We start from the raw sequence: 12,450 nt of genomic DNA on the forward strand, positions 1-12,450 counted from the left end.
CATCGACGCTATTGTTCTATATTTCTATCTTAGGAAGATATTATAAAGAGTTTTTTAACAACATTTATGATTTCAACAGTAGATTTTCAACTCAATTTCAATTCTTCGCGGGTCAAAGTAATTTCCGGGTTCACCTTGCAACAGCCTGGTTTCAACTATTTTCTCTCTTTTATACACAAGGGAGCAGTTAAAATAATAGATTTGACCCTAAAGGTGACTGGAAACAGGCACTTTCCATCAATCAATACAGTGTCTCTTTGAAAGAAGGAAGAAAAAAATCGATAGTAGGACTGGAGCTTAAGTTGCATAGCCATTTCAGTTTTTTGTTTATTTTAGGAACGAATCGCGCGTGTGTGAAGGTACAGTAGTTAAAAAATAAAAATTATACTGCAAATTAATAAAGATCAAATTAAATATACGCCATAAAGAATCGGAATATATTGTGGGAAATAGTATCATAAAATTACATAGGGAGATTTAATGATAAGACATTTTAAAATAGTTGATTGAGTAAGCTGGCAGGAATAACTGTAGGCTATCTGTGTCCCGTTAGGACCGAGATGTCTGCCCATGTTGCAAGCCGTAATGTCTTCTTTCTTGGGTCCACTCTGTCACGGCAGTTAGTTTCAAAAGATGTTTAAATTAAATAATGTATTAATAATTATTAGGATATGTATTTATTTGAATAAACGCCTCTCCAATAAAACATCACTTTGAATAATAATCATTATACTATTTGTAGTAGAATTCATCGCACTGTTATCTACAATTTACCAAGCATTTGTTATTCTTTTTTACCACTTTTCATATCTATTAGAGGATTTCATTTGATTATAATAATAAATAACATTTATAAAGCGCAAGAGACAAAGGTTTCAAAGCGCTGTGTTTTCCAAGATCTGTGCAAGTAGTAGCGTGTGATTATGCTTCTCTGAAGAGATGAGTTTTGAGTTTAGTTTTAAATGTGATTACAGATTTTGATGAGCGTATTTCGAGGGGTAGAGTGTTCCAGAGTTTTGGGGCTGTAAATGTTACCATATTATTAAAACTAAAAAAATTAACATATATCCCTCGAATAAGCACCTCCCTCAAATGAACTCCGCATCCCCAAAGGGCCCTACCAAACAATAAACACTATACTTTAAAATGTTATTAATCATCTAAAACACCGTGAAACAGAGTAGTTTAGTTTTACGAATGTCAAGCATTTTCAATAATGGTAACGTACAAGGAGAACATTTTTATCATTCCGAGAACCATCGTCTACACTTCCTAGAGGGGGAGCGAGCGAAGCGAGCTCACCCTCTAGTAGTCCTAAATTCCTATAATGTTAGGCCTACTGGTACCGTATTCATTGTATATGTTTCCCCTTATAGACAGATCGACTATTTGTATAATATTAGTGATAACAATAAATATTGATTGATTGATTGATTGATTACACATGCCATACTACCTATTCTCTTTTATTACCCATTTAGAAATAAACCATACGTAATCAATTATTATATAGGCATACACATTGTAGGCCTATTTTTATTACCACTAATAGGCGCCTAATATATTTATTCACTCTGATGAAGAAGTGTTTCTAAAGCTAGGTATTAAATTCTCTATCTCTGTCCATAGAGATATTATAGTGAACTGGAGAAACAACTGTTATTCAGTCCTTTGACGATCATTCCGGTGGGTGGCTCGTCGGGGAGCCTACCCCCCCCCCCCCCACTTTTCGTCGGGGAATATAATATATATATTCGTAGCTTCAGCGCCTAGAAAACTGCGACGTTCCATTTTTTAGTACGTCGGACGGAGAGCTATTAATTACACTTTTTTGCATGCATTATTGCCGGCGACCTAATAAACAATAGGTACGCACTTGTCTGGCGGTGTCCCTTTGTACGAATCGTTTAACATTGAACATTTACGGGTGATATCATGTTCCATTCAGGGACCAGAATGTGTACTGTAGTTTCCAGGCGAACTTTACTGAAGGTTACGTTGTGTACTGTGTACGTACGCTATACAGCAAAAGGTTACGAATTCTGTTCGCGATCTATTGTTTTATTTTGTTTACGATTAACCCTGTACCGTGGGGTACCTAAAATAGACGTTTCACTGTAGGCTCGCCTACATCACTAAACAAACACCGGAATTGCCAATTTGCCGACAAAATTAGTGTCATTACCTGTACATAGGGCCTACACCCCGATATACACCTGATCAATATATGTTCTAGGATTGCATAGTCATATGTTGTCTTATAGGGATAACGATGAAAAATTAAAACCAAATTAAACATTATCTGTTAGTATGTTGTATTAATATTACAATAAAAAAAGAATTACGAAAATCTGACTTGTAGTTTTCGAAATATAGGGTCTAAAACATCGCCGAAAAAGATCGTTTTTAGCCACGAAAGAAGTAAAACCATTTGCGGCCGGCCTCAGTCGACAATTCTATTAACTACGCCATTTTTTGTTTAAATAATTACATATTATTACGTTTTTTAGTAATTTATTTTATAGATCACCCATTGGAAATATCAATAAAACTGTTATTAAATGCTTATAAAATATAAAAAGTTGTTTACTTAACGGAATTCGGACAAATTCATTGCTCTACTTTGTGTATAACGAGAGACCAAGTGAGTTCATGGTGCTGTACACGCGCGAGAGAAAACATTCCGCTGCGGGTGATTCGCATCCACCAATCAAATCAAATCAGCCAGAATCCAAAATCATTTAACCGTGACCAATGCCGATAATCACGGGAAAGCTCAGCTTTGATTGGCTAACGATGACATCATATCACACAATGGTGGTTTTGTAGTTGAGCCTCACGGAATATTATGTTCCAAAAATTAAATACATGAATATTTTTTATGGTATGTGTGCTTTTTCTTTAAAAAATTTGAATAATAAAGGCCTCATGTCGAGAAAAAACGGGTTTTTGGCACTTATAATAAATATATCTTAGAGAAAAAAGCACATGGCATGTGGAACTATATAATCTTAGCGTAGGAAGACATACAAATCCCAGGTCAACTGCAAAAACAAGGTTGAATAGGATAAGGTCAAAGACTTGTTGAGAGTAAACAATCTAGCGCGTACGGCCGTACGTGCAAGATGAGAAGATATTTTAACCTAATTTTTTACGTGTTTGGTTAGATGTAATGAAAATAAAAAATAGTTGATCTGAAGGGAATAATATGATATGTAAATAAACAAACACTCAAAAGAATTATGTTTACAGTACAATTATTGTCAGAATAATAGTTTATTCTTATTTGCTTAACTTTATTTTTTCGCGATGATGTGCCGACGGACGCCAAATCAGGGGGGGCCCGGGCCCCCCCACTGGATACGCCACTGAATTGATTGCGTTTCTTCCGGGGGAGTCGCCCCTGGACCCCCACCGGGGCCCTTGGCGGCCCACTGGCCCCCAGTCTAGCGAGGCTGGCTTCGCTCGTATAGCCCCTCCGTCGGGGAATTTAGCCCTCGCGTCGGAAAGATCCTGGCGCCACCGCTGCCCTATTCCCTACTCCACAGTAGTTTAATACAATTACAACCCTATATTTGAATGACTTCCAGCCCTATAGTGATTATGATCATACTGCTGTAGCATAGGACTACCCCTGTACCTACTACACCACATAAAATGTAAACAGTGATTATGACCTACTGCTGTAGCTATAGGCCTACCCCTGTACCTACTACACCACACAAAATATAAACAGTGCGTATGATCAACTGCTGTTACGCATACTCTAATAATCTTAAGATAATGAAGCCTAGTGTATAGCTACAAATGAATATCAATATATTATCTACAATTGTAACTCAAAGTATTGATATGGATTGGCATGGTAAAGGTCCTGGTCAAATTCATTTACACAATTATTATTTAAAGAAGATTTTAAGGCACTGTAATCAATAACTATTTAAAAGAGTACCCATGGGACTACAGAGGTGATTACTGAGTAATAATTGCATGTAATAAGTTTGTTTGTCCCAACATTTAGTCTGTCCATTTGTCTGTTGTCTATCCAATTTTTTTGTAAATTAAATCAAGCAAATTGACCAATCACAATGTGATGGATTATCCGAACTGTTGCTTGTTATTGGTCAACTCACTTGCGTAGCGCCTACATTGTGTTGACAACCAAAGCTTTAGTAAACCAAGTTTTGACTTTGACTTTGACTTACTACTGTATGTTTGATAGGCTTTATAAGAGTTTTATGTATCATCATCTACATCAAAGCAAAGAACTGATAACACAAGAATCTCCTGTTCTTCATTTTGCATTTAAAACACAGTATCGGAAACTAGGAAGTCAAAACTATTAATTCCTATAGAGGGCTCAGTCAATTACTCTATCCCCCACTATAGTATTAGCAGATCCCCTCTATGATTTTGACTTTCTAATTTGATGAGGGCGCGCTACTCCATGGCTCACAATGGCGCCACCCATTAGCTCAATTCTATCCCACAATGCCTTTCGAAATTGTTACGCGCTTCGGACAAACAGGAGATTCTTGTGTTCTAAGTTCTTTGATTAAAGGTACAATAGTATAGAAATATACCAATTTATTTGTATTTTAGTTATTCTGTTTTTTGTTTTTTTAGGCTTCATCATTCAAATGTATTTATTCTGAATTAATTTGAATGTTAATGTATGAGGCTGAATGTAATGACAAAGAGAGTAGTATTGTTTTACAGTAGAATGAAACTATAAGTATAAAATTGTCAGTCATAAATGAATATATATGATGGAAAGAAAGACATATTAAAAATCCCAAATTTTTGGTAAAGAGTGAATGAGTAGAATGTATGGCTGACATGACTCAGAAGCCTGATTCTAACAGGTCTCTGTTGACTATTTATTTACAATAGAAATGAAAATACTGACAATAATTAGTACTACTATATTTAGTATTAGCTGTTGCACGTGGTGTGCTGTTAATTTACAATAAAACCTACTAGTGACTACAGGACGGTAGACGAAGGGGGACGGTAATCTACACACAAAAAATCTGCGCATGCTTATGCACATTATACTGAGCATACTCTGTTCTGTTCATTATACTGAGCATACTCTGTTCTGTTCATTATACTGAGCATACTCTGTTCTGTTCATTATACTGAGCATACTCTGTTCTGTTCATTATACTGAGCATACTCTGTTCTGTTCATTATACTGAGCATACTCTGTTCTGTTCAGGATACTGAGCATACTCTGTTCTGTTCAGGATACTGAGCATACTCTGTTCTGTTCATTATACTGAGCATCTCTGTTCTGTTCATTATCAGGACTTATATTTGGTTAATTTAACATTCAATCCAATGGACGGAGTAAAGTTCATTGCGTCATTTTGAAACCTTGCAACAATAAAAAATGGCTGGTCAGTACGCAAAGAGAATACACATTGTAGTTTTTCCTTTTTAGTTAAACTTAAAGCCCCCTTCCCTACGTTTTTTAGATCTAATTTAAGATCACAAACTATATTTAATGTAAAAATAATACTATATGGTCCTATTGCGATAACTTTTTTCGTCTTTAAACGGTTAAAAATGTGAAAAATAAGTCGATTCTAATAATTATAGCGGCCCGCTATAAATCCCAAAATGCATTGCGCGCGGATTGATATTTTTGTTTTTCACCTGTAATTCGCCCACTTTTCGATCGATCGTGAGGCCAAAACAAATGGAAGACTCCTAACTTTTCAGCGAAAATACCGGGTTTTCCCCAATTTGTATCAACGGAGTCTGGCAAAAATAGAAAGACAATTAATGCAGCAACTATACAACTATACAACGTCAGGCTAGGTATATAGCTAGCGTACGATGTTCGTATGTTACCGATGTTTACCAGCTAGGCCTACAAAACTAAGCCTAGCTAGGCTAGGCCTAAGACCGTCCACGAGAGGTCGATCGCCGCGAGCTACTTAGGTAGTGCATTGTTTCTCACTTTTTATCATAATTTACCATAAAACGTACATTTAAGACAAGGAATGACATGGTTTAATGTTTTTAAAGTGATATATATGTATTTGTCACAAGTGACATAAAGTTGTGTATATATTTTGCAAGTCATTCTTACTTTTCCTTTTGTTTTCACTATTTGAACCTTTCTTTTGTTTTAGGAAGCTATTGTGTGAAGCCAGTGGAGCAGAGTTTTTGTGTTGCAGAGAAGGATTGTGTGGTGTTTGCTGATTGGAGGAGAGGTATAAGAGTTAAGTTAGTGTGTGAGTTGCTGATTGGTGGAGAAGGATAAGGTGGGGATATGTGGATAATTGAGGGAATTTTGAGGTAGATGGAAATTGAGAGGAGACAGAGAAGGAGGGCTATGTTATGTTAAGCCAGAAAGGGATAGGTGAATATTGATATGAGAAACTAAGACGTACAGGAGAAGAAGTAATTGAATTATGGTGATATAGAGCTGAAGCAGAAAGGAAATAAAGAGATATACATGAAGTTAATAAATTGTGAGTTGGAGATAATTATGGTGATATAGAGCTGAAGCAGAAAGGAAATAAAGTGATATACATGAAGTTAATAAATTGTGAGTTGGAAGTAATACTATAAGGCTGTACTTAAATGTAGAACTGTTAATTGTTGAGATTACTGAGGATTAATTTAAATTGTGAATGTAAATTGACGGAAGAAATAACTGTTGGAAACAGCAGAAGTTGTTGCATGTAAAGAATTGTTTGGAAATATTGAAGAGTAACTGGATTGATACTGATATTATTTTACGTGGAAAAGGAGAAAGAAATAATTGGTCGGGGAGCGGATTGCAGGGCAGAACGACATCAAGAAACATTTTAACTTTATATTTGATTTATTTATATGTCAGAAAATAGGAAGAATTATAATTGATAATACAAGCAGAACGGGAGCAGAGGCGTGGGAGTTGTTTATTTGCAGAATCGTTTTAACTTTTATCTTTCTAATTTGTTTTGTGTCAGCGTAGGAGAGAAGGCAAGAAGGAACGATATTGTGGACATTTATTATTGTTTAATTATTCATCTTGTGATATTATTGTATTTGAAAGGGGGGTTTCGGGGATTTATTTAAAAATAAGAAGATTGTTGATATTTTGTTTGGAAGGATTGGGAAATTTGGGGAATTGCATAAAGTTTGTGGGGAATAGGAATACGGTATCATTGTTTGAGAATTGGTTGGGTTTTTTTTTTGTGGGTTTTTTTTTGGGGGTTTGAATTATAAAAGAAAGAATTGGTTGTCAAAGATTATTATTAAATTTTACTTTTTACATTTATATGTGTACAGTTGTGGCTATTTACCGTGGTTCATCGTTGGTTACCGGCAATTACATGTCCGAAAGAGCCGTAATTGCGGCTGTGTGACATTTATGGGGGCTCGTCCGGGAAACTTTGTAACCTAGCGTGAACATTGGTAGATGAAACAATTGTACGTGATTCTTGGATTGTCTATTTGCCATATTATTGGCATACTGTATACTTATATTGGATACTTATATATATATATATATTTTTTTTTTTTTTCTTAAGAAATGGATCTCACTAAAATTGTTGACGCAGGAAAAGCGTTGGGGTTAGATGGAGTGGAATTAAGAGAGTTTGTGGAAAAGAGAGAGGAAGCTGCCAGAGAGAGAGAAGAGAGAGCACTAGAGAGAGAAGAGAGAAACAGGGAGAGAGAAGAAATGGAGTGAAACAGAGACAGGGAAGAGAGAGAGAGAAGAGAGGCACTAGAGAAGGAAGAGAGAGAGAGAAGAGAGGCACTAGAGAAGGAAGAGAGAGAGAGAAGAGAGGTACTAGAGAGGGACGAAGCAGAGAGAAAAAGAGCGAGTGAAGAAAAAGAGAGAGAAAACGAAAGGGCGAAAGAAGCTGAGAATCAGGCCTATCTTATAGAAATGCGAAGGTTAGAAATCCAATTAGAACAAGAAAAGAATCGGGCACGGCCGGGTGGTAGAGTATTACCCAATCCTGAGTCACGGGTTAAGGCCAGTAAACCTAAATTACCCCCTTTCCATGATCGAACAGATGACCTAGATGCCTATCTGAAAAGGTTTGAACGGTATGCGACTAGTCAGGAGTGGAAAGAAATTGAGTGGCCGGTTAACTTAAGTGCCCTACTAACTGGGAAGGCTCTCGAGGTTTATTCCAGGTTGTCGTCAGCTGAAGCTAACGATTACAAACTGTTGAAATTGGCTCTTCTAAAACGGTTTCAGTTAACCGCCGATGGATTTCGACATAAGTTACGAACAGCTAAGCCCGAATACGGAGAAAGCGGCCCGCAATTTGCTGCGAGGATAAGCAATTATCTTGATAGGTGGATTGACCTAGCAGAGGGGGAAAAAACCTTTCAGGGGTTAAAAGATTTATTGCTGCGAGAGCAGTTTACCGATGGGTGTGGGAAGGACCTAGCTCTGTTCCTAAGGGAACGTCAACCGAAAACGATACAAGCGATGGCTGAAATTGCGGAGCAATATTTGGAAGCTCGTGGGGGATTATTTGGTAAACCAATAGAGTTTAAACAAAAAGAGCCAAATTCTCCTCAACTCTCCTCTAATAATGTTCCCAGTACATCCTCATCACAAAGCCCTGCTAGTTTCCGTAGTCCAACTTGTTTTATATGTCATCGTGTAGGTCACCTAGCTAGAAATTGCAGAGCCTCAACTATGCATAAGCCAAACTCTCCTCCAAAATGTTACCGATGCTTAAAAACAGGACATATTGCCAGAAATTGTAGACAGGACGCCAACAGTTGCGCTGGGTTGTCTACTTCACCACAAAAAGAGTCTGATTGCCAGAAATGTACAAAACAACACGAATGTAAAGCCAAAGAAGAAATTCCCGATGTGGGTGCCAGTATGGTTACGAAAATGTCAGAGTCTTTAAATCAATGTTGTATCAATAATGATGGTGATAAGGTCACTCTTCAATGTGGGCACTGTCTTCCAATTATGACAGCGGCTCTAAATAATTCAATTAGTAAAATGCCCGTTTATACAGGTTGTGTTGGGTCACGCTGCGTCTCTGTTCTTCGTGACAGTGGCTGTAGTGGGGTGGTTGTGAAGAAAGATCTTGTATCAGCCGAACAACTTACTGGTAAGGAGAAAACCTGTGTGCTGATTGATGGCACGGTCCGCAACTTACCGGTTGCATTAATACATGTTAATACTCCATTTTTTTCAGGAAAGACGTATGCACTATGTATGAATAACCCTATTTATGACTTGATATTAGGTAATATTGCAGGAGTACGAGCACCAGGAAATCCAGATCCCACATGGACAGAGCGAAATCTTCAAGGATGTTCTGTTGTTACCCGGTCTCAAGCTAACACTATGGATAAACCATTCAGAACACTTAAAACTACAGAAATACACAAGCAAATCATCACAGCGGGAATTATGAAAACCGCCCAGCAACAAGATATCAGCCTTGCAAAATTCAAGGATCTTGCAGAGAAACAAACTACAACTGTGAGTAACAAACAAGCCGAGGCTAGGTTTATTTATCATAAAGACCTATTATATAGGCAATTTTCCTCTCCTAATATTGAACACGGGGATAAGTTTACCCAACTAGTAGTGCCAGCTGACTATCGACGCCAGGTAATGCGCCAAGCCCATGAAACCTTATTAGGAGGAAACCAAGGGGTAAAAAAGATGACAGATAAAGTGTTGACAACATTTTGGTGGCCTGGGGTAACTGCAGATATTACTCGATATTGTCGATCCTGTGACATTTGTCAGAGAACTGTACAAAAAGGTAGAGTTACGAAAGTGCCTCTAGGAAGCATGCCTTTGATCGAGGTGCCGTTTGAACGGATTGCCGTTGATATAGTTGGTCCCATTTTCCCCATGTCTAAAGGTCGTAATCGTTATATACTCACAATAATAGATTTTGCTACTCGTTATCCAGAGGCAGTGCCTCTACCAAATATTGAAGCTGAACGGGTTGCTGAGGCCTTGGTTGGTGTTTTCTCTAGACTTGGTATCCCGAAAGAAATGCTTACCGATAGGGGATCACAATTTACATCTGAAGTCATGAGGCAAGTTAGTAAGTTGTTGTCTATACGTCAGGTAATGACATCTCCATATCACCCAGCTTGTAATGGTTTGGTCGAACGGTTCAATGGAACACTCAAACAAATGCTGAAACGTATGTGTGCAGAAAGGCCTACTGATTGGGATCGTTACATTGACCCACTACTTTTTGCGGTTAGGGAATCTTCACAAGAAAGTTTAGGGTTTTCTCCTTTTGAACTGTTATATGGCCGTACCGTACGAGGACCCATGTCCATCCTAAGGGAATTGTGGACCGAAGAAATCGAAACACCAGAAACAAAAACCACCTACCAGTACGTTATGGATTTACGGGAACGACTACATGAAACCTGTCAGATGGCTCAGAAGAATCTACAAAAATCTAAGGTCAGGTACAAACAATATTATGACAAAAAGAGTAAGTCCCGGGAATTTGAGGTTGGGGATAAGGTACTACTTTTATTACCCACAGACAAAAACAAACTATTGCTTCAATGGAAAGGTCCTTTTAAGGTTGTAAAGAAATTTGGGTATCTAGACTACCAAATTGACCTTAACGGGAAATTCAAAATATTTCACGCCAATCTCTTGAAAAAGTATTATGAGCGAACCGCAGACATTAGTGCTGCCTTAGGGGTAACCGAGCCTTCTGGTATCCTTGAATTAGCTAGCACCGCTGTTATTGAATGCGAACCTAATGAAACATTTACAAATAACCAAAATTATCATCTATCTAATGAGAATCTTTTACAGCTCCACCCTCTACTAGCAAAAGAAACAACAGCCGACATCCACATCAACGAAAGCCTGGATGATACACTAAAGATTTACCGGGTAAGACTACACTTGGGCAGCATGAAATCAAGCTGGAAACTGATGATACAATCCGTTCCAAGCCCTATCCACATCCACATGCGTTGCGAGGTACCATTAAGGATGAGGTAAATATGATGTTAAATCTGGGTGTAGTGGAGCCTTCAGGGGCACCGTTTGCCTCTCCAATAGTATTGGTAAAGAAACCGGATGGGTCAAATCGATTCTGCGTGGACTTTCGAAAACTTAATCAGGTTACAGTTTTTGACGCCGAACCGATTCCGGACCAAGAGGAACTGTTCACAAAGTTGGCCCATGATCATTATTTTACTAAGATAGATTTAAGTAAAGGGTATTGGCAAGTTCCCATGGATGAAGCGTCAAAACCTTTAACAGCCTTTCTAACACCAGATGGTTTGTTTCAATTTAATGTCATGCCGTTCGGCTTAGTCAATGCACCGGCTACTTTCAGTCGTATCATGAGAAAATTACTCAAAGGAATGGATAATACACATAATGATATTGATGACATTCTAATTCACACAGCTTCTTGGGATCAACATATGAAATGTTTGTCTGAATTGTTTGGACGTCTCCGCAGGGCCAATCTAACTGCTCGACCAAGCAAATGTTTCATTGGTTATGAAACAATCGAGTTTCTTGGCCATGTGGTAGGGAAAGGACATGTTCAACCTCGAGTGGAGAAGATACAAAGCATCTTGTCAGCCAAACAACCAGAAACAAAGAAACAACTCCGGTCATTCCTTGGGATGACCAACTACTATAGAAAGTTCATTCCTAATTACTCTGTGATTGCTTGTCCATTAACCGACAAAACGAAGAATCGGGAACCTAACCGAATATGTTGGGAGAAGGCCCAGGAAAGTGCGTTTGTTAAACTTAAGGAAAAATTAAACAGTACTCCAATTTTATGCCTTCCTAATTTAAACAAAGATTTTATTTTGAGAACAGATGCGTCTGAATATGGAGTGGGAGCGGTTCTAATGCAGCAGTATGGTGACGTGAAGTTTCCCGTGGCGTACGCTAGCAAGAAACTGCTTCCTCGAGAAAAAGCATATTCAGTGATGGAAAAAGAATGCTTAGCCATTGTATGGAGTGTACGAAAATTTGAGTCTTATTTATATGGACGAAACTTCACGTTGGAAACTGATCACCAGCCGCTTGTGTTTATGCACAGAGCGAAATTGTCCAATGGGCGAATTATGAGATGGGCCCTGGCTCTACAACCGTACAAGTTCCGAATAGAGGCGATTAAAGGCAGTGAAAATGTAGGAGCTGATTATTTAAGTCGAGTGTAAATAGGACCCGTCACGGTATGGAGAAAATGTTGATACATTATTCTTTTAGAGGGGAGTAAATGTCACAAGTGACATAAAGTTGTGTATATATTTTGCAAGTCATTCTTACTTTTCCTTTTGTTTTCACTATTTGAACCTTTCTTTTGTTTTAGGAAGCTATTGTGTGAAGCCAGTGGAGCAGAGTTTTTGTGTTGCAGAGAAGGATTGTGTGGTGTTTGCTGATTGGAGGAGAGGTATAAGAGTTAAGTTAGTGTGTGAGTTGCTGATTGGTGGAGAAGGATA

General features: G+C 38.1%; 1 long non-coding RNA gene across 2 annotated transcripts in view; it reads left to right on the forward strand.

The window, feature by feature from the left end:
- Window positions 1-12,450, forward strand: part of LOC144835198 (uncharacterized) — a 329,884-nt gene that overhangs the window by 22,419 nt on the left and 295,015 nt on the right. Inside the window, exon 2 of one of the 2 annotated variants that reach the window (XR_013611063.1) lies at window positions 6,413-6,566. This is a non-coding gene — a long non-coding RNA (uncharacterized LOC144835198). Of the gene's footprint in view, window positions 1-6,252; window positions 6,567-12,450 lie in introns of those variants that run through there. The other variant, XR_013611062.1, reaches the window with a different exon arrangement.

This window comes from Antedon bifida, chromosome 2, assembly GCF_963402885.1.
Source record: "Antedon bifida chromosome 2, ecAntBifi1.1, whole genome shotgun sequence".
In the NCBI taxonomy this organism is placed as follows: Eukaryota; Metazoa; Echinodermata; class Crinoidea; order Comatulida; family Antedonidae; genus Antedon; species Antedon bifida.